The following is a 25,784-nucleotide window of genomic DNA, read 5'->3' as shown; positions in this document are numbered from 1 at the left end:
CCTTTGGCCTTTCTCCCAGAAATCAGTTTGTTTTCATCTCCAGCACTAACTCCAAGACGTAGTGGGTATGATACGCACATGAAACCTCAGCAGAAGAGAAAGGAAACTCTAACAGGAAAGGGTTCTCTCCTTGCATGTGGAGTAGGAAGGTGCAATGTAGGATCACTTTTTCCCTGAGCTCCTCTGGGAGACGGATGTTCCTCTTGCATGCCTCCCGCTTTCCTGTTGATCTTTGCACAGGAGGACTCCAGAGGTATTGGAAAATGAAAGGAGAGGTAAGAAAGAACTACAGTCTTTTCACTCTCCGTATCTTTACATCAATCTCATGTGGTTTGATGACTGGGTGACAAGACAAGACAGTAAGAAGTATGCTCACCAAGGAAATATGTTTGCTAAGCAGCTGAGCAACCCTGCTTTCAATCTCTTATCTAGTAAAAGAGATGCTTTTCTGGTGTGGGGGTCCCAAAGCCTGTGACATACCCAATAGGCCATCTTCACAGCCTTACATACCTCAGGGCCAAATAATTAAAAGAAAAAGACTTGTACTGCTGTCTGATTGCAACCTGTCTCTCTGCTGTGTACCAGAAATGTTAAACTAAAAGTCCAAAGTTTGAACATTTCTATAGGAAACCCCAATATTTATTGAGGAATCTTGAATGCTATGGTTATGTGTAACGACATAGAACATCACAGAAGGAGGCAAAAGCTGTCTGTATAAATTTGTCAATTTAAAGCTTTAAAGGATTTAGGATTGTCATCCTTGGCTGATTTGAGAGGTCCATATATTGTGGCTCCTGAAGACAAAGTAAGACTGAAAGGTGCTGTTTCAATAAATGTACTGTATTTTTAACCAGTAGCCATTGTAAGCATTTTCTGCATGTGGAATGGTTTTGCCCTCAGAGTTTCAGGCTCTGTGGCCACTGTTCGTCCTCTGCAGCGCTGATGTATGTGAGTTGGAATCACGGACTCTTAACAATCAAGGCTCTGTTTTCATTAGGAACATTATATTGGATTTAATATCAGTTATGTGGATTCAAGTTATTTGATGTTTTTTTGGCTATACAGCATTCAAGCAAGCCTACTCACTAGCACAACACACCAACACATTATCAAAAGCAATTTGCTGATGATCAGCCAGTGCTGTCTCACGTATGTCAGGTTTCCACTCATTTTTAAACACAGTTTTCTAATAAAGACTGTCCCTAAAAAGTAAAGGAAAGAAAAGTTTCCTAGTTGGGAAAGAAGTCGGTGAAGTGTTTCTATCCATTTATTGGCAGCGTGAATGACGAAAAAGCCAAACAGGTGCACCACGGAGAGCTAAAATCTGCTGTGAGCCTGTAAAAAATAAACCCAAACCCCCCACTCATTTCTGCTGAGGTGAGCATAAGAGGGAGCCTTCCTGTTTGTTTTTTCCCAAACAAGGAGGAAGCACTGAGCTTTATTTTGCTATATCTTGTTTAGCCACCTTGATTAGAGTCTATATTCAGGTTCCTTAATGGCCAGCAAATTATATAGGTTGTTTGAGGTTAAGTAACAATGGGTAGCATGGCTAGCGCAGTTTCCCATGTCTCTAAATATAAACACAATAAGAATCCTGCTAAGACAATGAAGCAAGATAGAAACAGGCTTGCTGCTCGAGCGCGTAGGTTCTTTTTCTTGTTTTCTGGCCATTATGTAAACTGACATTCTGTTTTTCCCATTTGAGAGCAGACCTCTGCCTTATCATCATCACAGCAGATGTGCCCAGAGAATGTTTACCAATAAGGAAAAGAGACATTGCTGTTGTCTGGGTTGTTATTTCCTACAACGAAGAATAGAGGAGTTGGGATGAAGGAGGAGGACGGAAGGCAGCCGGCGTTGAAATGCTACGCTACGGCGACAATGTAAGCAGAGCCCCTGACGTGCGGTTAAGAGCAGAGCTGTTGCATAGCTACCAACTTCATTCAGAAGTGTAGGTGTATGGAAGAAGTGCTAACTGCTACCCAAATCTGTACGTAAGCATCCATACCCACAAGCACAATGTTGCAGTATCTTTTGATGAGAACTATGCAAGCTTTTTTCCCCACACACAGTGAGAGTTGCACCAGATCAAACCCTCCCATGCAAATTTGCGACACCTGTGTGAACTGGGTTTCAAACCGCGTAAGCCACATCTACATCAGCTTTGTTTTATTCTAGTGCAGGGCATTTACGCCAAGATTAGCTTAATTATTTGTAATGTAACCTTGATGCAAAAGCTCCTGTATTGGTAAGGCCAACGAGTATTTTCTACAGATGGAGGAGAGGTTAGTTCCACTAGAAAACTGAATTTCTCTGCAAATATAGAAAACGCCTGCTTTGGAGCAAAATCAAATTAAAGGATAAACAAAGGCAGAATACAACAACTTCTAGGCAGAAAACATGTTTCTGCAGTAATGGCAAAATTTCAACTGTTAAATATTCATGAATATTTCTGAATTTAATAAAGACAAGAAAGTTACAAGATTTAGCTCAGCTCTGGATCTGAACTTCTCTCCTTGCGCAGATACGAGATCTCCTGCCCTAAGTGGCTGTGGCTGCTAAAAAGCAATTTCTGAGAGTCATGAATTATTGAGGCTTGTGTTTAGGGTGCGTCTTTGTCTAAAAAAAAATAGCAAGCTAAATGTCTTTTGAAAGTGTAAGCGATCTCCAACAGCCACTAAACACTCCTTCTAACCAGACATGACCATAAGCTGTCACTGCACTTGTGGCTCTGTAGTTTCTGCAAAATACAAATTATCATTTTCCCTAATTAAGTGTTAGGAGAAGGCTTTGGCTGGTACTTGACCAAGATCTTGGAGCAATAGACAGTTAAAGAGTGTAAAGAGCTGAGAAGTGGTTTTGCAAGTAGTCCAGCCTTCATGCTGGTTGTTTCTCAGTGATCAAAAGGTCCTTTAAATTTTTGCAGTGGGAATTACAGGCACAGAGTTCAGGTCTTTCTTACCTGGGTAAGAGAAATATAAACCAGAGTGAAAAAGTAAAATACTGACACTGTTAACAAGAAGTCAGGGCTTGAAGTCATTCTGATTTCTCCAAGCTATGAATGTTAAAAACCCACTGGTGTCTACATTGGAGTGAAAATGCATCAAATTCTGTGTTCAGTAACAACAGCTTCATTCTCTCTGCTGTAGCTGAAGAAGACGCGCTCAGCTGCAGACCGGTACAGGTATAACCAAAAGCAGAATTTGTGTTCTTCGGGTTGTTTGAAAAGGTTCAGCCTCCAAGACGAAGCGTCACCATCTGTGAGCGAAGGTCTTGGCAGCTGTATTCCAGGCGATCATTTAACTTGTATTAATATAACTTCGCCCTGTGTGTTCATCCCTTTGTGACAGTTTGGAGATGCCATAGATATGGAAAGCAAGGGCACAAGGTTAGGTCTTCTGCACTGCAGTCGACACACACAATATATTTCCACCTCCTGGGATTTGATGGAGCGGTTCATTAGTGCAGTGGAACTTTTTCAAGGTTCTAAGCTTTTTCTTCCAGGTATTTGTCTCTCTAATTATGGTTTTTCTTGTTTTTATCAAAAGTACTTATTTCTGGAAAGCAATAGGGTTAATAAGCCTGGAATTTTTAAAGAAGTCTTTGTGTAATTGTTGTGGCACATTTTATATGCACTGCAACATCATACTCCTGTAGAGAAGAAAATCTATATTTCTCCATCATACTTTAAAGACTAATTCCCTGGAGTAATCTCCATTCTCTACTAGTTTATTCTAAATAAAATTGATTTTTTCTGGGAGATTAAAACCTGCCTTGAAGATTGTGAATGGTTTTGTTGTGTCGGCCTTTATTAATAGACTCCCTGCAGCTTAATTCTGTTTATATAAGTTGAAAACAATAAAAAGAGTTGACAGTTTTGTCAGTTGTGTTTGCTTAAAAAAAATAATTAAAAAAATATATAAAAAAAAAGAAACGCAGACACCTCCTCCCCCTGATGTAGCAAGCAACATTGCTGGAAACAAACTTCAACGAAGTGTTTAGGAAGATCTGACTCATTGCTCAGGGTAGAGTGGGCTGTTGAGTTTATCTATGAAACGTTAAATCATGCAGAAAGTGAGCCATAGGACTCGGTGTGTGCTTTGTTAACCAGGAGATGATTGTTTATCACCATCAACAATAACTGACGTAGGAGTCTGTTCACAGAGATATACCCTGCTGTGCTATTTCGCAGTGCACATGGCAGCTCTCACTGCGGTGTAACAGGCACAGGCAGCAAAGTGCGAGGATGCGCTGTGAGTGCCGTGTGGGCAGTAGCTTCCTGCATAGAGATACTGAAACTGGTGCCTTTAATCTGGGGGAGAAAAAAAAAAAAAAAAAAGAAAAAGAAAAAGAGAAGAAAAAGAGAGGGAAGGGAAGGGAAGGGAAGGGAAGGCAAGGCAAGGCAAGGCAAGGAAAAAAGAGAAAAGAGAAGAGAAGAGAAGAGAAGAGAAGAGAAGAGAAGAGAAGAGAAGAGAAGAGAAGAGAAGAGAAGAGAAAGGAAAAGCAAAAAGGAAAAGAAAAAGAAAAAAGAAAAAGAAAAGAAAAGAAAGAAAAGAAAAAAGAAAAAAGAAAAAAGAAAAAAGAAAAAAGAAAAAAGAAAAGGAAAAGAAAAGAAAAAAGAAAAGAAAAGAAAAGAAAAGAAAAGAAAAGAAAAGAAAAGAAAAGAAAAGAAAAGAAAAAAGAAAGAAAAAATAAAAGAAAAGAAAAGAAAAGAAAAGAAAAGAAAAGAAAAGAAAAGAAAAGAAAAGAAAAGAAAAGAAAAGAAAAGAAAAGAAAAAGAAAAAAAGTGTATACCTCTTTAATAAGTTGCACGTTTCATTGATAGGACTTGCCTTGTGGAGGTGTCTGCCAGCAGGTAGCTCCTGCCTTTGGAAGTTCAGGTAAACATTGCACTACCGGTTAACAAATGCAGCATTTAAATAGTAGATAGTAGTGCAAATTTACAACTCCTAGTCCATTGTCCTCGAAGTAAGACGGAGGAGCTGAGATCTAGGTGTTAATGCTGAAACATTTAATTCTAACCGTGGTTATCTTCCCAGAATGGAGAAATCGCTTTGCAGGTGATCAGGGAAACTTCTGAACATTTAGAAACTAGCTGAACCATGCCCCTCTCCCATGGCATAGCATCACAGTTTTTATTATTATAATAGCAGGATGAAAGCAAAATTTTTGTTCAAGATAATTCGACAGATATGATCTGAGCTTGCCTAAATTTCCTTCAGCTGAGTTTTGATGTGGGGCAGGCTACCACAGCGGAGTTCTGTCACCAAAACCATTGTATCTTAAAATTCTGAGCTCACACTATCTATCGGCTTGCATTTACTTAAGATATCATCCAGTTTTACTCTAGACATATTCTATACTTTTGCTTTTTGGTGAATGAGTTAAACATTTGGGATTTGTACTTAAATCTCTTTCAGCAAACTCTTTACCTTAGCACGGATAAGAATCATGAAAACATGTTTTTCTACAAGAAACACAATCAAAACATCCTTCTTATCCATTCACAGGCAGAAGTAAATCTGAACTCATAGCGCTGGAAATTTTGTATCCAAACTCTGCTGTGTTTGTATCCAAACTCTCCTGCCCTTTGCCCTTAAACATTTTTGAATTGAGAGATTTCACTCTTTTCAATAAAAAGCACAACGTACGAGGTGCCATCAATTCATTTGTAGAAGGGTTGTGTTAAATTTCACTGTGGCACGTTTTTATCTATTTTCGTTATAAAAATTCAGGAGAGCCATCCCTAAGTCACGCAGGTATTATAGCATTTAAAACATATCTTATAGGAACATGTTACAAATGGGTGTATCGGCAGTGGGTAACTTAATTAAGTCTTCATCACAGAAATGATAAAAATTGAAACCTGTTATTGGTTGGTGAGCAGACTGGTGGGGCAACTCATAGGTAAAGGAATCCAAAGCAAAGTTACGGGGTGGAAAGCATGAAACCAGAGAAAGAAAATGAGGTAAATAGCAGTGTTTCAGAACAGCCCTGAGGTCCCTGTGTTGGGAACAAGCAGCAGAAGAGAGCTGTCCTATCTTCCCCATCAGAACTTAAAAGGTTTTGAACTTTTGTTATCTTTTGTGCTTTCAGCTTGATATGGGAATTATCTTCAAAGTAGTTATCTAAAGTTTTCTATTTTTTTTCTAGGAAAAAAAAACACTAACAGCTTAAAAGGAATATTAAAATACAACTGAAAGCAGTAGGAATCTACTAACTGCTGAGTAAAAATTGCCCTTTTATCTATAAATAGATTATTGATTCTGATACAACCACATCACAGTGTGGGTGGAAGAGGAGCTCCGGAAGAATTGATTGTCTCAGAGAGAAAAAAAAAGAAAATTATTTTTACTCCCAGGAATGACGTTTTGGCTGGTCTTTTAAAGCATATTTATATAAGACAAGATTTCTGTTGCATTAATCATAATTCAAGAAACATGCTGTTCTTGAGATTTCATTTGTTACCCTCTGAAAATGTATTGAACTAATAATGAATGGGGACTCCAGGCCTATAAATAGAATTAGTTAGAGTCAGAAAAACTTAGTTTCCAATCTGTATTTTGGAGAACTTGTCCATTCCCTTGGAGTGTTTTGATCTGGCTAGTATGTACAATGTCATGGATATCCTTCCAGTGACACCGGAGCTCATTATAGGCAGCAAGATTAGTTTGTGTGAGAAAGAGGAGAAAGTTGATGCTTCAGCCTTATGCTTCAGGAAAAAACAAAAAGAGATGATCAGTTAGGGGCTTGTTCTCATGATAGCTGTAGCCTGATTGTTGTAATTTAAGATGTAGACGTTATGTTAGAATAAAAGATAGGATAAAAAGATGCTTGCTATTCAGTTTCTCGTTACTGCCCACACTTGGTGTCTTTTGATGAAATACTGAATTGTTTTTTGGGTGATACTCATGCTGCATAGTATTTCTTAAGCTGCTAAACAAAGCTGAATCCACCTGCTGGTCTTCTAAGGAAGATCATCTTTCGTATAATTAGAAATATCAGGAATGAATGCAATAGCGGTGGACATTTTCAGTGGAGACAGAGAGATCACAGAAGAACAAGGTCACATTTAAAAAGAAAACCCAAAACAAAACCCAAAAAACCTTATGTCCAGTATTTTCTATGAAAACAAACTGATTCTCTTGGTGTATTGGATTAAATTAAGTGTAACATAAACGAAATTAGAGAGAGACTAAAATAAAATGTGTTGCAATAGGAGAAAATCAATACAGATATTGGAAAGCAAGAATAATATATAGATGCAAAAAATAGTAAGAGCCTAAGTGAAATTATGCAACTTATTTTTGTTGTATTTTTCTGAAATATAATCAATGTTGTTTGAACCTGGCCTTTTTCTTAGAAAAATAAGTTTCAGCAATAAGGAACAGAGGTGGAAACCAGTGTTAGCTTTAGTCAGTCGTAAACCTCCTCGTTGAGTTAAATAATGCTGTTCTCAAAACTCATCCAACAGCAACATCTCAGTTCAACCATTTTTTTTTCTTTTCAGTTCAGTTCAGTTCATTGTCATCTGCCTTTTACCCAGTTTCCTGATCACCTCAGAGTGTACATAGAGTGGTGCGACTAATTTCCCGTGTAGCATTGTTTGAAGACTGTTGCTGAAGTCCATGCACTCTTCATCGAGTCTAAAAGTAAGCTGGACTGAATGGGGTAAAATACGTTAATTATCGCTGCCAACAAACCTCTTGCACCCATGTGAGCCTGATGATATGGGATGTGGAAGGCCTTTGGGAATGTTAAACTCCTCCAATTTCTGTCAGCGTCAGCCTGCAAGAGACAATCAGCAGTATATACATATATATAACCTAAGGAAATTTGTAAAGGTGCCTTGATCCTTAAGATTATAACCAGGGAACTTTTCCAGCTGCTGAGAAAAGGCTGAGAGAGTGCTTTAAATAGAAGTGTATATTTGACATGTACAGCACGTTTGATATATATGCTTCTTAAGTTTTGGCGAAAGGGGAGTTAGGTCATTTTGTTATCTTATGAAACACGTTTTGAGAAGACACACCTATGAGACAATCAAATTAAAAAAAATTACTTGCTATCTCCTATTAGGATATAAGCAGGGTAAAAAATAATTCAAGTTACTGTTGAATGAATTTCATCTTTACAGACCTTTGTAAAACAATAGGACAATAATCACTGGTCTCGTTCCATTGTTATTCCATTGTTTTTAGTCTTGTAGTGTTGTTCATACACTGAGGTACCATGCTTACAGATGCATAATCATTTTCAAATAAATACTTCGGGCAAATGGTTGATGGAGTGCTGCCATCTCTTGGTTATGCAAATTATATGTTGCAAGATACTGGGTACTTTTCTTTGGTGGAAATGCCCTCCCTAAATAGCTTCACTCTGTTTGTTATGTGAAGGGTGATACTCAGCTCTAACATTCAACATATTTACAGATATTTTCCATTTAATGTGTCCAGCAAGATTATTAGTGATATTCGAGACACGTTGACTTTTTCCTTCCTCTTAAAGATGGAGAGGTTGGCTGCTGTTGAGGAGGTGGTTTAGAAGTGGCAAAAGCATTAAAATGTTTTCAGATATCTAAGCCTGTGGACCCCTGTTATGTAGCTGACGGTGTCGAGGAGGGACCGTGCACGTGTAGCCTTGTAGCCCAGTAAATACGGCGTTGCCATTGCATGTAGCATGGCATGCCACGGGCTTTGTGCTAAGCTGAGGACACCAGCCTCAGGACTTTTCAGGCTGTGCCTGGACTGGAGTTGTGTTTGTTTGCTAAGTTGTAACGGCATCATCTAACTAGCAGCTAGCTTTTGCTTAGCTTTGTACAATTGTGTACTAATGCTTATATGCATTTCTGTAACTAATAGATAGTAATGACAAGTAGTCCTTAGTGTAGAGTGAATTACCTATGACCCTACAATAAAACACAATACAGAAAAGTACAGGCAGGTGACGGTAGGACATGCCTTGGAAGTGTGGGCACAGGATGATACCAGAGGCCCCAGGGCTACGGTCAGTGACTGGTCATCAGATGAAAGCAACTTAACATCCACTTAAAATGTTAAAGTCCCTTTTCCGTAACGCTGAAAGTAATGAGAATTGAATCAGAATCTCAGGCACATTTGTCCCTGTGGAGCTGCTGGTACTCCAAATACTGGAGACTTAACCCACTCATGGTATTTCAACATGCAGCTGGTCACCTACTGGCACCTATTGGCTACTCCGAGTCTGACTCAACCTTATACAGCTACAAAGCTCTTCTTCGTAATACATTTGTCATGCAGGTTTCCATGTGAGAGCAGTAGGATAGATGAACATAACAGTATGCGCTGATTAAATAATACACGCGGAGCTTTAACAGCCCGAATCCAAAGGAGGACAGCTGTGCATCCCTTTTATACACTAGTTCCTTATACATTGTATTATGAATTCTCCTTCTGCTTATTACCTTCTGTAATGCAACTTTGGTTATTTATCCATGCATAAATATTATGCAGAAAATCCCACTCATTGGCAGCACTATTTATTCAGTTTGTGATAGGCATCTTTAAATACTCAAGTTAGGTATTTCCTGGTCTGTACGTCTTCATATCATGCCCTAGGTAGGCTGGGTAGATTTTTGTTAGTCCTTTGATAGTTTACAGATACCTTCTTGGTAGTCATATTTTCTGCATGTTTCTCAGTCACTCCACTGTTTCAGTTGTATTCAGATATAATAATTAGTTTTCATGTCTTTCAGGCCTCCATATGCTTCCAGCGGTAGCCTAAAAATGTTCCTGTCTGAACTCCACCTACTACAACTTTTTTGGTGTCACGTCCAAGGCTTTCAGTGTTGATCTCTTTTGGAACAGTTCTAGTTTTGAAAAGGCGTGAAATGTCAATTTGATTAAAGTGGCTATGTGCAAATAGGCTCTATTTACATGAATACTTGTTAATTCTAGGTTATAAACGTGACTGTCATTCTGTTTTAAAAACGAATGTTTGAGAAATACCTCCAGCGCTCTATTCAAGGAATAAGGGAATATGGTGTCTCTAATTAGCAGGGTAAGGAAATGGCATGTCTGCTGTATCCTACAGACAAGATACATGCCTGGGCCTGAGTAGGAAAGAAAGAAAAAAACCTTCTTAATTAAGCTCTAGTTTACTTTTCCTACTTCATCTTTCTTTACTCAGTTGTTTATACAAGGTGACAGCAACAGTGGAAGACAAAATAATTAAATGAGATTTTTTTAAATCCTTTTGCTCTATCACAAAAGCTGCTGCAGTCTACAAAACGCCCTGACGGTTTGCATACTCTAGCGCTCTTCCAGTGTTCTCACATCTCCCGTGTTACTTCCTCAGTAGAAGCACGAGGTAAATAGTCGCACTAATTGGCTGATGCAGTTTCTGGTAACATCATCCTTACCAAAATCCTTGTTAAGTGGGTGAGAAAGAATTAAAAACTGCAAAACTCTTCCAGTTTTCTTGTTTTGTGTGGGTAAGGATCAAATATTCATGGAGGAAATGAAACATTTTCAGGAGACTTAAAATTCAAAATGACCAAGTGGTTTTGAAACTGCCATCCAAGGACATGTTTTGTAAAATTTGGGAAAAATGGTCTGTTTTTAACAGCTGTAATCTGTATGTGAGACGCATAGTAGGTCCACATTGAAAATCCTTTTCCCTCCCTGTCCATTTCAGCAACAGTGCAGCAGTTTAACGAATGTGAATGGGTAGAAGGGGCTTCCAAATTAGTATTTGTTATTAGAAAGGTCAGAATACCATTTCTCCATTGTTGGTCTTCTGGATATTAGATGGCCAATATGGATACCACATGTCAAACAGCAGTGTTGGAAAACCAAGGTGTTATCACCATCCCTTACTGTGACAGCCAGCCTGAAACTGCTGTTCGACTTCAGAACTCCTACATTCCAGGGTTCCTTCCAAAATAAGAATCTCCTCCTGCGTTGCCAGCAGCTACATACAATGCCACTCCTCACTATATATCAGAATCTTGGATGTTTCTTTTAGAGCACTGTTTAGGTCAGAGAAGCATTTTGGAGGTAGGATAGATATGCGTGCATTAGGTTAGTATTTTGAGATGCCTTACATTAAAAATGTATTGACTAGTTTAATCAAGGGTGGTAATAAAGTGTTCTTGTTTTCACTTCCCCAAAAATAAAATGCTTAGTTTTTGATTCTTCTTTTTCTGGTCATGAATCGTCTTTGTCAGGTTTTAGAGAACACTACACGAGTGGTTAATTGCTATTACGATTAGGAGGACAAAAATAACTCCTTGGACCCAACAGCAACAACGTGCACATTCAGAGGGTTGTTGGAGACAAAGGATATGCTTCCTTCTCCAAGACCTGAAGCTTTGGAGGGTTACAATGAGAGAGTGAATGAGCCAACTCACCTTCGGGAAGGTAGGCAACAGCTGCAAAGGTTGCAGTTTACTGGGAAATGGCTATTTCATTTTTTTGTGTTTGTGCTAGTAATGGACCCTGTCAGCACGCATTCCCACACACGACTTTGAGTGCAACTGTCTTTGATCGATTACGCTGGAAGGCGGCTGCTTGTAATTCTTTGTTTGTTCCAGTTTAGATACTAGACCATTTCTCAGTCACCTTATTATTCTGATCCTTGGGTGAATATTTAATAGATAATCACATATTTTTAGAAATTATTTTATTTCCAGGCTCTTACGTTAAATCTAATCAATATTTATACTTTATTCAAATAAAGCATGATAATTTTTCTTTTGCATATCTGACCTTGTAGAAGATAGCAATCCTTTCTCTGCTATAAAACTCTGCTATGTTTTCAATCACCTCTTTCTTTACTGATCTAGACACTAGCGGCAAGTTTTACAAGCTTTTGTTTTATTTCCCACTCCTCTTAGATGCTCGTACACAAATGTATTTCCAACAATTGGCTATGAACTATCTGTATTATTCTGATCCATATGTCAGTGAAATTATATCAACAATATTTACTGCACTGAAAAGCTTCAACAGCATCCAGCAGAACATCAGCTTGCCTGGTAATAATTCCCGAACAGAAATAGATTACATTTTTCATAGCTTAAGAAAAAAAGGTTAATATTGATTTGAAAAATTCATACACAGCTTTTTTTTTTTAGCATATTCAATAAAAAAAAAGAAGCGTGTGTACGGGTCAGTTTTAAGAAAATGCATGAATAATGTGACTAATACTGGTTAGTAAGATTTTTCTGCCATGTAGAAACATTTAAATCTCAACTTCTTTTAACTTCTTTTGGTTATGTATTTTTGTGTTGCAGAAAGATTGTTGTGTCACAAGTTCGAAGTATTTTATGACACAATCAATCAACTTATCAAGCTGTTCTAGAAAAACAAACTAGCATAAAATTAAAGTACTGTAGAGACAGTTACATTTCTGCCATATGTGTGCAACACTTTCAGATTCAGGAACTGGAAGTCACTATGTTTTTACACGACAGTTAAGAAAAGAATAATATTATTTGCAAAGCAGTTTGATGTATTTATACTATGACGTTCTTTCCAAGTTTGTTCTCATGAACCATCAGGAAATTGAGGAGAAAAAGCGCTTCCAATTACAATCTTATTCTGAAACTGGCAGCAAAACTGTTTAAATGGTTCATTTTTTGTATGCAAGTGGGTAAAGATTTCATATTACTACACATCTGTCATCTTGATTCTTTGGTTGTGGGCCACCTAGCCTAAAACATGAGATGACAGCATTGTTGGTAGGCATTTGGAAAGGAAGGCTGCTGTCTCCTACCCTTTTCAACAAAGGCTACAGAAAACAAATAACAGTGATCAGGAACCGAATTCTGAAGGCCTCTTTCTAACTTCCCATGGAATATAAGGACAGTTTGCACAAGACAGAAGACAATAAAAACCTGAGCTAAATAGTAAAATAGAACACAGTCACAAATGTTTATTAATAGCACAATTAAAAAAATAATCCTAGAAATTTAAATACATGCATGTTGTGTGTGTTCCGTGAAAACACCTTTTACAGCAAAACTTATTTCCAGGCATCGCACAGAACTTTTCCTGGCAGAAGATGTGAAAGAATATGGTTAGAGTGAGCCTTAGAGCAGACAAGCTATTTGTGACAGACCGACTGGATTGGTGGAACAATCTTGCGATGAACTGAGAAACCTGCCTTGGCGTGATCCTGTATGTTTTTTCTTATATAACTTACACCATGGGGAGAACAAAATACACGCCAAGACGTTCTACAGCGAGGGCAGCAACACCCTACTTTTTTAAAAAGCTCTTACAACTCTTTAAGCATGAATAATAATTCAGGCAGAACGAGTATGCAAGTCATAATGGAACTTAACACCCACTCAAAGTGTTACAGCTCCTTTTCTGTAATGACAAAATTAACGAGAATTTAATCAGAATCTCCTCATAACATGGGGCACAACTGTAAAGCTACCAATGAGAGGCATTCGCTAACACATTCTTGAGAAAAAAATCTGCTGGTTGCATTGCAGGTGTCCATTTTTTTCTTTACTTGTGAGCAATTCAGCAGGTCAATGTGTGCTCCCGAAGGCAGCAGCGTTTTGAAGAGCAATGAAAATATGCCTTCACAACGAAGTGGCTTGCATGCCCATTTGAGGAGCTTGCAGAACAGAGTTATCAAGAGATGATAAGTGTTATACATTGAAGTATAATTTAACTAAAAAGCAATTCCGCGTGTGTAGGTCACTTGGACACAATCGCAGAGTGACTAGGAGACCTAGCGAAGAGTGAATAGCAACCAGTCAGGAGGAGTTTCTGTGCTTGCAGAAACAAGTGGGATTCATTAGACTATTTCAAATTATTAGGAAGTTAAATAATGGCTTATTATAAAAACTAAAAAAGTGAAAAATTTATCAAGAAAAATAATTAATTTGGCTGCAGGTAGCTTGTTGCCTATGCGTCTCACTGGAGGATGTGTGTTCTCTGTGTGGTAGAACTTAAGGATTTCGATCCAAGCTGCAAAGCTATCAAAGTAATTCACCTTTCTCGAGGTGTACAGGGGTTTTAGACTATAATTACTACACAAAGATTTTTGTGTAGGAACTTTATATAAAGATATAATGCCTATTGATAAAGTGATTTGTAACACTGTAATCAAGTAGATGGCAAACCTAATTAGGTTGCTTGGTAATGATCACTTTCTGTGCTTGCTATTTCTTTACGGTTCACTATTTGAGAGACAAAAATGGGTGTTAACCACCATGTGATCCTGAACCTCCTAAGCTATGCTCTGCTGTGCTATGTGACCCGTGGCTGGTCCGTGAAGCAGATGGGCACCGAGAGCACCAAATTAACACTGGACTCTGTTAAAGCTGACTTAAAAAAGGTACTACCCAGAGTCATCCAGCTGACAACAGCTTGCCACGGTGTCAATCGGTAACTTCCGCCTTGATCCACTCATGATAACAGTGTCTGCCCCAGCTGGTCACCAAGAAACACCGCTAGATGCGTACTCCTTCTTCAGGATGTGGGAGCAGAGGCTGATGAAATGAGTATACGCAGTGAAAAAAGGAAAACATGGGATTTCAGTCTTGGTTTGGAGAAAGTGGAAGGAGGAAGTCAGGAAAAATGGTCTTGGGATCCTGGACTGGGAAAACTGAGGTTGTGTCCGTGCTCATGCCTGTGGTTCCAGGATGGAAATGTACGTCTCTATGCATGTCACACCATATAGCCCATGCACAATAGGCCTCATGTTTCTAAGAAGCAATAAATATAATGCAGATGTGGAGTAAATTGGCTGGTTTGTAACATCTTTATTCTTTATAAACTTAATTATTCATAAACTTCATCCAGTTTAACTGGAAAATTAAATAAGAGGGCAAATTAAAGTAAAAAAAAAAAAAATCTAAACAGACCCCATTTTACTATGATTTTTTTATGGATTTTTTTTTACACATTTTTAATCTACTGTACTATATTATGATGTGTTACTCTTCTAATAGATCACTGGTGTATAATCCCATACCACTGATGATTTACCTCACTGCAAGCCATACCAGAGTTTGTGTGACCATGTAAGGCAAAAGTCATTCAGATCTCTTTCAGCTGGTGGAATTAAGAAAATTCATGCATATCCCTACTGTTCAGACCTTGAGAACTATTAATTGCCTTAAGTATAAGCTTAGGAACACTTAATCTTCTAACAGGTCTAAACCTTATTTACCATTCAGCTACAAGCTCTTTATTAAAAAAAAAAAACCTCCAACAAGAGAAGGTTTTAATCTTCCAGTTCTAAACCCCTAACCAGATTCCTGGTTAGGTTAAACCTGATCTAACAAGGTAATTATTAAACAGCTGATGATTCGTGTCAAACTCTTTGTGGTAGTTCCTTATGGTAGAGCTTGTAGCATTTGCATCCAGGTTTGTGGTGCCGTGTACAAGTGACCTGTACACGAGTCTCCTCTACGTGACAGCCATACTCCCATTCACATCATTTCTGTGAGATGATTTTAACCACAGCAGCACCGTGCAGGGCACACTTTCTCTCCTACTTTGCATAGACATCGTATAATTGAGTAAGGCGCTTCCTCCTACCACTAGTTTCCTTTGCAAACTGGCTGATCCTTCCCACTTTGGCTAGCAAGTGCACGTTGCCTTTTTAATAGTGATCTTAGGAAGACCTGGCATGGCACTGGATAGTTTTCTGTACCAAAATGTGTTATGAGACCGCCAAGGTGGAACTATCAGTGGTGTTTTGAGCTCATAGGAGTTGAGACAACCTCCGGTGCGTTCTTGGGAAACATCCTTGCACCGAGATCTGTAGAGTCCATGTGGCATTAGGTCACCTCCTGCCCAACAGCAGCCTTTTGCAGAGGTTGCAAGATAATCATGTGTCACTTCGGACCTCCTCGAGCCACCGTCCTCTTGAGGATGCTCAGGTGTTCTTCCATGTAATTGTGTTGGAGAACAACCCTAGAATTCTCAGTTTGAAGGGAAATAAGAGCTTTACCAAACACCGAAAGCCAGATACCAAAGAGGAGCAGGTGAGACCACCCCAGTGAGTTCTGGTAGTGGCACTTTGGTTTCTCCTCTGAAGGCTGGCAGTTGCCGTCGCCTCGACGCTGCGAGTAACCATCTTCTCTGGCAATAAACACGAAGCATTTTCCATCCTTTCTTGCTGTAATAACTAAAGGAAGGAAGCAATGTTCTCATAGCGTGTAGAAACCGAATGAAATTATTACTTCCCTCCTAATTCTGTACAAACAGCCCAGAAACGGTCCCCTGAGGAACCACATGCTGAAAAACTGTCCCCGCAGGCAGGTCACACTCACAGGGACACGGACAGAGGTGACACACGCGCTTCGGGCAGCAAGCCGCCTCCCTGCAGTTTAGATTGTGATTTCAGAAATGATGGAAAGTGATTATAAGAGGTGATAAAGAATATATCGTCCTTTCTCTGATTTCCAACCCCCTGGCAGAGCGAGGCGCGTTTACAGGCGCCGCCAGGGGGCAGACTGCGCCCGGCTCGGCTGGGCTCGGCTCTGCTCGGCTCCACTCGGCTCCGCTCGGCTCCGCTCGGTCCGGCCCGGTCCGGCTCGGCCCTGCTCGGCTCGGTTCGGCTCCACTCGGCTCGGCGTTTCCCGCCCGCCCCCGCTGAGGTGATCCTTGGCACAGGGGGAAGGGGCCGCCCCTGCCCGCCGGGCTGTCGGTGGGAGGGTGCAAGCCGCCGGCCTCGTGTTTTGAAGGAATTGCCGTAATTTGTAACTCCTTCGCCAGCTGTAACGTCCCTGCGTTTCCGGGCTGGGGAGTTGTTAGTTGTGCCGCTTGATCTAGTGGCTCTGAGGTAGGAGCGAACTGGGCAGGGAAACACACAACAAGGTGGTGCCCATGACAGGATTTGTCCTCATTTAAGTCCTCATTTGTCCTGTGGTTACCAGGGCCTGGCTCTCCGGGAGGGCTTTGCCCCAGGCCAGCCAGGGGTGGCTGAGGTGAGCCTTCTCTGGCTGGAGAAATCAGCCCAAAACCCCCAAATGCCTTGTTGTTTTAGAAGAGAGGCCAATCTCCAGCTGCCGCAGAGACGAAAGGCTCCATGAAAAGGTGCTTCCGTGAAAATACTTGCTTCAAACCTTTAGATCTGCCCATGATTTTGCAGCCAAAGCCACAGTCAAGGCACATGGTGGCAGGGGAACAGCTGTCATTACCTGCCATCGAGATGCTTGTGGGTCTCATGTTAGGAAAAATGCAGATCTTCCCTCCTACCATCTTTCTCAGACGGATAGAGAATTGCGGGCAGGGCTGTGTTACTGTGCCATCTGCAGTAACAGCACCTCTGCCAACAAACAGCCGTACAGGTGAAGGGATGGACGCTGCCACGCAAAGGCTGTGACAGAAAATGAGGTGTAATGCTAAGGCTGAAAGGAAAGGGGTGAAAGAAAAACCAGCTACTCCCTGATGTTTGGCATTTGGGTGTAATGCCAGATGTATTAACCCCAGATTACATAGAAATGTCAAAGTAAAAACCCCATGAAAGCCTCTAAAAGCACTAATATTTATTTGCTGACACGCTTTTGCCTCTGAACAGTTATCCTATGTCTGTGTGACTATAATTTATACATCTAAGAGAGAATTTCACTAAATAAGCAGAGGACGGTAAATAAAATCCTTTCAGAGGAGCAAAAATCTCTTCTAAGAAAAAATTACCACCTTGTAATAGGGAGAGCACTTATTTAGATTTTGGTGTTTGAAGCATTTCTTGCTCTGACCAGCACCAGAGAAAAAAGGCTTTGTTTCCGAATGATGTTATCCCACGCCTGTCTTTGCAGACAGCCAGCGCGGCCACCGACATCTGCGGTACACAGGATTCCTCTGGTCTGGAGGATGCTGGTGCAGGTCAGAGATGGAGCAGGTGCCACTTCTGCAGCTCGTGCTGTAGCACAGAATGGACAGAGAGGAGGTAAATCTTTCTGTACTGCATGAAAACAGCAGCTGATCAAATCATCCATCTGTGAATTGCTTTAGGAGAAAACTAATCATGTGACAAGTTTAGTGAAAACAGCAAAGGGAAGTTGGTTTCATTACAATTCAGGAAGGTGTCAAAGGATGACCTTCTATGAAAATGCTTTATGATACCCCTTAGGTGTGTTTTGTCTGATCTTTACTGTATTGGGTAACACTTTGTAGAGGATACAGCTGTAAAAGTAGCTATCAAATGTGCATGCTTTCATGGTTTCTGTAATTGGAAGGCTAAAATAAAATCCTATGAAGTATTCAAAGATACAACATTTATCAGGGATAGAGCAGCCTATCCCTTAATATCTTTTGTGAAAATTTAGATCCAGATTAGGTTTAGGAGCAGAGCAGTAAGATTTAAGGATGTACATAAAGGCCGTGGCTTAATATGAATGAAGTGTAATTCTAATGTGATGTTCTCACAAGATTTTGGTCCTAAATGTTATAAGTCTTGGGAGGCTAGAGGTTCAAGAAAAGGACTTAGCCATAAGATGTTCAGTAAACAAGAATTAAAAAAAATTTAGTATCAAAACAATTTGGTATCACCACCAGTATAGGGTGCTGACAAGATGAACAGCAATTTCCTGTGTTAATGACTGTAGGGACTTGGCAAAGAGACTACACTTCTGATATTCTACAAGGCAACCCAAGCTGATACTCTACGAGGTGACTACAAGCCAGATGGAAAGGCAGGGAGGAGGTCTTTAAACTCCTAGATGAAAAAGCTGCCTTGTCACAACCATCCTCACAATGTTTTCTAAAAGTGAAAGACTGGACATGTCTAAATAGGATCAAAAGCTATTCAGTCTCAAGCTGGGATTCTCCTAAGTGCTTGTTTGTAGCGCTACAGCCACAGTAGTTACTAGCTGCACCTGTAGAAGTCAATATGATGCTTAGAGCTGAACTCATGGAAGGAAGGTCCAGCTAGTATGTGAAAATATTCACTCTAGTCATAGAACCTGCATGTAACATGAAATTTCATGATTAATCTTGGGTAAAGGCATAGCTATGTAAATTCTGGCACTAGCAGGTCTTCTTAGTAACAGAAGAAGGAAGAGGTTCCCTCTCACAGACTGCCAGGCAAGGATTTTGTCTAGTGGTCCATTCCCTCTGTCATGGTGGTTTTGGCTAATTCTGATTGGTTTTGCCTATCCAGTTTGAAGAATTTTTTCCAGTTCTCACAGTGATTATTCTATTCTTGTAGAAGGGAATGGAGATTTACCAGATATTTGATTGTTAAATTTAGATGGAAGACACAGACAGTCTTCCAGAGAAGCCTTTGGCAAGAACATCCTCTGGACGGAGAGTGCCTATATATACAAAATGGGGAAATGGCATACTTGTCTTAGTACCTCTGGTGAATATCAGTCTTTTTGCATAGGAAAAAGAAATTGTATCGGTTTTGATAAATTTATTTTGTTTTAGAACTTTGTGCAAGTGGGAAGAATATTCTGAAAAGTGAGTTTTTTGAGAAGTGAACTAAGCATTGCTTGAGTAACACAGTACTTCGTCCACGTGCTTTTGTGAGCATGTGGCTGTTGAGTCACAAGGGTCCAGAAAACTCTCTCGCCTCTTCAAGAATATCAAACCTTATCTGTCACTTAAAGAATCTGTAAGTAGGTCACCTACTGTAGCTCCGTTACACCTACTGTAAGTGCTTGGTAATGAGCAGTTACATTTTTGGGACAAGTTCTCTGGTGGTGGCAGGTTAGCAATGCCCATCTCTGGATAGTCGCCCTGGCTGACTGGTACTGCGAAGCTTGTGAGCTAACGGGATGTAGCACTCAAAGTGCTTGCCCCTATGTGACACTTTTCCCTCCCAGCTCTCGTATTTCCATTTTGCTACTGTTGATCTCTTCAATAGGCCAAGGAAGCACATATACAAGAACCCCCCCATCAGGCTCCCTCTTGGTGGGCTGGAGAGAATGAGGTTACGTGTGTATGCTGGGATTTGGGAAACTGGGAGGCATACACAGGCTACAGATGCTTCCAAAGAAAGTGCTTTATAATAGACCATTATGTTCCTTCCCAGTCTCTTTGGGTGAGTAGCTGGCATATGTCCTGAGGCAAGAGAGTTTACAGCTGAAAGAATAAATAAAATGCGAAGATCTGCCATATACTTGGCACTTGTGGGATTCTGGCTGCTTAGTATCTCTGATCCTTTGGACCCAAATATTTCCTTTGTAGCCATAAAATAGGCTTAGTCTGGGACAAACAGAGAAATCAAGCAGCCTCTGCTTTTGCTTGCATGTAGTGCTAGGGTTGGCATGATACACTCATTTGCTTAGGAAGAGTCGTAGACTTATTGCTAAATTTAAATTCAGAAAACATACCACTTGTGAATCCCTTTTCCTCTCAGTGGAACTGAAAGAACACCCAAGGACCAACTGAAGTAAAGTTTCATTTGACAAAAATAGGGAAAATATCTGTTATTTATTCATTAACTTAAACAGTGAATAACAGCACAGCACTGAAAGTGTGAATGGTGGAAATAACCCAGTGATTCCAATTTAAAGCCAAAAAATCTTGATGTAGGAAGAAAGGCTAGTTTGATGTGACACTGATGTAGACAGGTAATTCCAAACAGTTGCTGTGCATTATCTAAAATGCCATTAAAGTAACCAGTTTTGAAAGTACTACAGACTTAAATTTTCAAATATCCCTGGATGACTCGAATATAATTCTATGGATCTGAAGTGAAATCTTCCTTTAATGGATTTAAATCCATTGCACAGTATTTGAAGACTTGAAAAAAATTATTTTCAGGATTTTCACAGACATAATGTAAGTTCTTTTAGGCTTAGAGGTTAAGTATTAGTAATACAGGTGAATGAATGTCTTCCTTTTACTTTTCCGTACTGTATATATAAAAGAGAAATTTTGCAATAATTTTTTGTCTTCAGCCTGTATCTTTGATTTCCTAAATAAGAAACATAAGCATAATTCCGAATACCTTTTCTGTTTCTCTTAAGATATTTTATTTGTAATTAATTGACTGTAAATATGGGATTTTAATGTCTGAAGAGGGAACCTAAAGATAGAGGTTAACTGAAAAAAATTCCTTTTTAAAAAATGTGGGTTATTTTAGAACGTGTGTTGTTTCAAATGTGAGTATCAGTTGAAGTAATTCGATAATGGAGTGATTTTGGGTATCTTGAATTTGCACAGTATTACCATATACATCGTTCTCCTCCTGCTTTGTTATGCACTGCATACTCAGTGACACATATCCTTACTGTAAGTCCTCTATATAGATTCATTTTTAGACCTGCATATAAGGTCTTTCATTAAAAATGTTGTTTTCAATATTAAAACAATTCACTTTTGATCCTCGCAGCCCTAAGCAGACAAGCCTTCACTGACAAGTTTTATTAAATCCAGACTCTGCCTATTTTTTAGAACTGTACAACTGAAGAGATGTGTTTTAGTGCATATTATTTTGAGATTCAGTAATTACTTCAGTAAGTTGGAAAACAAGGTCTGGAAATACTGGTAATAATATGTGGCAAACATCCATGCATATTGCACAATGATTTTATAATGGAGGGAGACATACAAATGAAGTAGAAAACAAACACACTAAGAATTACCTCCTGGGATTTCTTGAAAGAAAAGGCAACGATAGCCAACAGAGGGTGTTTCAGCCTGTTAATGAGCAGATGTAGCTGGCAATCTTCCATAACTTGCTCTTAAATTAAATCATTATATAAGTAAAGCTTAATTTCACTGCCTTTGGTGAGTTGGTAGTGAAATATGCAGAAAAGAAAGCAGCCCATGCTGCACCATTTATTAAACTTCTTTAATGGCTATTTGTGTGTATGTCAGGAATGTGTGGTGCTGGTGAAAAGAGAACACATGAACAGCTGTAAAGGCGAAGAATTGTAGAAGTTGTGTCATTTGTTCCTGCTCATTACCTTTAGGCATATATTGTTTGGATGTCCATTCTTGAGGACTCAATATAAGAAATTGCAAGTGACACTTTTCAGCAATGCCTTGATATTCTTTTCTGTGTATAAATTTAAAAAAAGGTTCTCAATTTTGTCACATGTGCTTGCCGGAAGTATTGGTATTTTCTTACGATGTAAGTCAAAGAATTGATTTAATTATTTGAGTTCAAATTGTGCTGTATTTTTTTTAATTTCTTTTTATACCTGGGGAGCTCCAAAGATCTAGATATTGTGAAAACATTTGTTTAAGTCTTAACCTTTTTATTTGGTCCAAAGTGCTTCATAGGAAAGGAGGCCAAGGACTTCTGAGAAGAAACGCTCCCACAGTGGACCATTTCAACAGTAGAGTTAAACAAGATCTGATTTTGATGTTGCGATTGTTGCAAATCAAGTATCTATATCTAGGATTTATTATTTTATATTGCTCTCTAATCAGCAAGACATTGATATAATTTTTAAAATATTACATATTTGAGGATATACTTCTTCTGACTTGGTTTTTACTTTACTTTTACGTTTTACAAGGACTACTGTTTGCTTTCTCATCTGTAAAAGAGTTTGATAGCATGAGCTGTGTAAGAAAAGATTATTTACTCTCATTAAAATGTATACCTTCTGGATATAGATTCTCTGAAGTAAAGAAGGTGATGACTTTACTCAGAGACAACTCCTTAGAAAGCCTGCAGTAATGTGAGGCATTCCCAGGAGATGCGGATGATGTCTAAGTGAAACCGTCCTAGGCTTCATCTGCAACTAGCTGCTGAATAATATTGTTACATTGTGCGTTTTTTTCCCCCTGTGATTTATTAACCTATCTTTTATCATATAGTAGAAGGAATAATTTTCCCAGGGTTGGGATAATGTTTTCCCTTTATGGAGAAAGATCCACCCAAAGACCTTTGTAAGACCTTTGTGCTTCACCAACGTTAAATACTGAGTCCTCAATTCATCACTTGGAGAGAGATGTAAGGAAGATGATGCAAAAGGTGATGCGGAAGGATTTTCAGAGATTTCACTAGTGAAGCAGCTAAGCTGAGATGCACTGTAGCAAGCCTGGAGCTCTTATGGGGCCTAGCAGGAATGCCAGTTCATCAGTAATGTGAAAAACAGATACAAAGTGTCCAAGTTAAATATAAAAATTAAGGTGAATATTTACTTGATCGGCTGAAAATGTGATTGTATGTAGTTCGCCGAAAGTCACATAAGGTTTCTACTACGAAAGGCTGGTTTCTACAGCCTTTCGGAATAGGATCTTGATGGGGAGCCAAGCACTTCAAGCACTTACACAAGGAAGTATGTGCAAAAATGTTTTAGTGTCTGTGTATTTTCTCAGCCATGCATGCGTCTGGTGACAGCCGTGTTTCATAAAGTTCTCAGTGGATTTTCACCCATGAAACTGTTGTAGAAGGGCGTGTAAAGATGTTCCTTTCAGCTTTTTTTTTTTTTTCTGAAGAGGGTTGCAGAGGGCTATCAGTATGAATTTACAATAACTTTAGTTCATTTGTGACCAAAAAAAATTAAAAAGTGCAGGATATGTGGATGATGATTAGAAAAAATACTCTGTGACACCAAAAAGAAAGTAGTGAGATGACTTACCTAACGCTCATACATGTGCAAGATGGAAAATGGTTTTAGAGATATTGACAAGGTCCCAGGAGATACAAATCAGAGAAATATCAATAATGCTTAACAAATATCGGAAGAAACGGCATGTTCAGAAGAACATGCTGTTTTACACATACTAGCAGTACTTAATTTTGTGATCATATTCCTAAATTCCAGTCAGGCTGAGCTTCTAGAAATGGGATAGATCAGAAATATTAAATATTCTGAAAACAAATATAGCATCTTGCTAGTTTTGGCTTCTGATTCCTAAAGGGTGCATGGAAGAAAACCCAGAGAGCTGTGGCTTAGAAAAGCTGTTTTCAAAAGCACCTTAAGCTTTTAACAGGTAGGAAGAGACACTCACTCTCCTCACATAGAGAGACACCCAGGCTTGGCAGTCTGCAGAGCCCTCATACAAGTCAACACATTAAATGTGTCATGTGCATTAAATGTACTTAGCACCATCAATAAATGATCTTTTGGTTATCTGCACATGGACAGGAGGGAGAAGAAGGACAAAATGGTGAAGCTCGTATTTCGTATCCTCTGTAGGCCACTATGGTAAAGCAAATGTTTGTAGTTTCAAGGGGGGGACAGGATTTTGATAATTCTGCATCATAGATAATTGAGAGTTTTGGACTTGTGTTTATATGTAGTACTGATGTCTGAAATTCATGTGTTTTTGTGCTGTTTAAAGGTGTGTACCACACATGTACAAGCACGCAAGCTTATATAGGTAAATACTGCACATACTTATATAGGTAAATTACTGCACTCCACCACTGCAATTGCAATTACAAGATCTCACACCTACATATTGCTTTCCAGCAGTGAAGAAATGCCCAAATATGAATAAAACTGCTTCTATGCAAGGACATTACTCTCATACTGTGTTCCATTTCTAAACTGATATAGATCAGTGTATGAAATGCACAGGCATGTTCAGTGATAGAGAGTAAGAGAAAATTTCCTGATATTTTTGCATCTAAAATGGATGAATTCTCTGTCACTCTGTTTTTCTCCACAAAATATTCTGACATAAAGGCTAGATGGTTTGTGCATAGCAGCAAAATGCCATTATCATGTTGATTGAGGTAAAGGGCAGAAGTGTTGGTCATAGGGATGCAGAAGAGAAGAAAAATTTCTTACTGCAAAACTAAAGCTTAAATCAATTTAAATGAAAAAACCTTGCACTGTCCAGGGAGGGAAGGACTCTCACAAAATCTGAGAAGGAACATTGAACTTGATACTAAAGAGCAGCACAGGGGGAAAGACGTGATGGGAGAGAGAATAAATCAGCACAAAAGAGAAAACTGCCCTGGAGAAAAATCTAACTAGAGCAGAAGAGAAACATGAAAAGCAAATCGACTCCTTTGTTTCACACTTAGCAAAGCCTCAGCGTGGATTGCAGCATCAGTGTCAGCTTGAAGTTAAAAAAACCCCACAACCTTGAGTCACACAGGTCAGAAACCACCTGAGCACAACTTCGGCCCTCTTTTGCCGACATGTGTCATTGGTTTTATCTGGACTGCTACAGCCTCTTCTTTTCTGGTCTTTCAGGACCCTTTATGGTCCATACCAAAGAGCTCCTTTTTACATTTTTCTTTCTCACTCCCCTCTTGCCACCCCTTTTTACTGGCTCTGATAATTCCTTTTGCACCTACTCATATCTACAGCACTGCTCCTGATCTCCCTATTAAGCTTCTACTTACGTATGATCCTTTTCTCTACATTTACCTTTCTCTTTCCTTTTCTCCTTTGGGGTCTCGTGCTCCTTTAGCACCTCTTTTCCACAAACTGCATTTTTAGTGTTCTGGCCTCCTCTTTGCACCGCCCAAGTGCCAGACTTAATGCACCTTTCCTTCAGTCCGTTGTTTTTTCGGGTGACTCTTGAAAAAGCACTTTACCTGCCTTTGCTTCAAATTTCACAACTGTGAAATGGTGATAATATTGTTAAGACCCTTTGTAAACTGTTTTGAAATCTACTGGTGAAAGCTCTGCATTAAAGCGAATATTGTTGCTATTTAAGTCAATAAGTACTAAGAATAAGGTGAGCTATGGGTATCTCTTTCAGAGCTTTAATGTAAGATCCTGTTTGATCCTCCTCTGTCCAGCTGAAACTAAGTAGCCGTGTGCTGTGCATCAAGTGCAGACTGCAGCCCAAGCTCTAGCTCAGATTTCTTGATAATACACAGTGTATACATAATTTCAAGGTTATATCATTATCTTGAAAATCTGGTATCATGTCTCGAGGAGGGACTGTAAACTGTAT

The 25,784-nt window shown here is 39.3% G+C and overlaps 1 protein-coding gene across 1 annotated transcript in view; it reads left to right on the top strand.

The window, feature by feature from the left end:
- THSD7B (thrombospondin type 1 domain containing 7B) overlaps nucleotides 1-25,784 on the top strand; it is a 538,929-nt gene that overhangs the window by 100,129 nt on the left and 413,016 nt on the right. Inside the window, exon 4 of the mRNA XM_054207661.1 lies at nucleotides 17,774-17,904. The gene's annotated coding sequence lies outside the window, so the exon portion shown is untranslated. The remainder of the gene's footprint in view (nucleotides 1-17,773; nucleotides 17,905-25,784) is intronic.

Source organism: Rissa tridactyla, chromosome 7 (assembly GCF_028500815.1).
Source record: "Rissa tridactyla isolate bRisTri1 chromosome 7, bRisTri1.patW.cur.20221130, whole genome shotgun sequence".
NCBI lineage: Eukaryota > Metazoa > Chordata > Aves > Charadriiformes > Laridae > Rissa > Rissa tridactyla.
The sequence above is the reverse complement of the archived record's forward strand: the minus strand, read 5'-3'. Positions and strand labels throughout refer to the sequence as shown.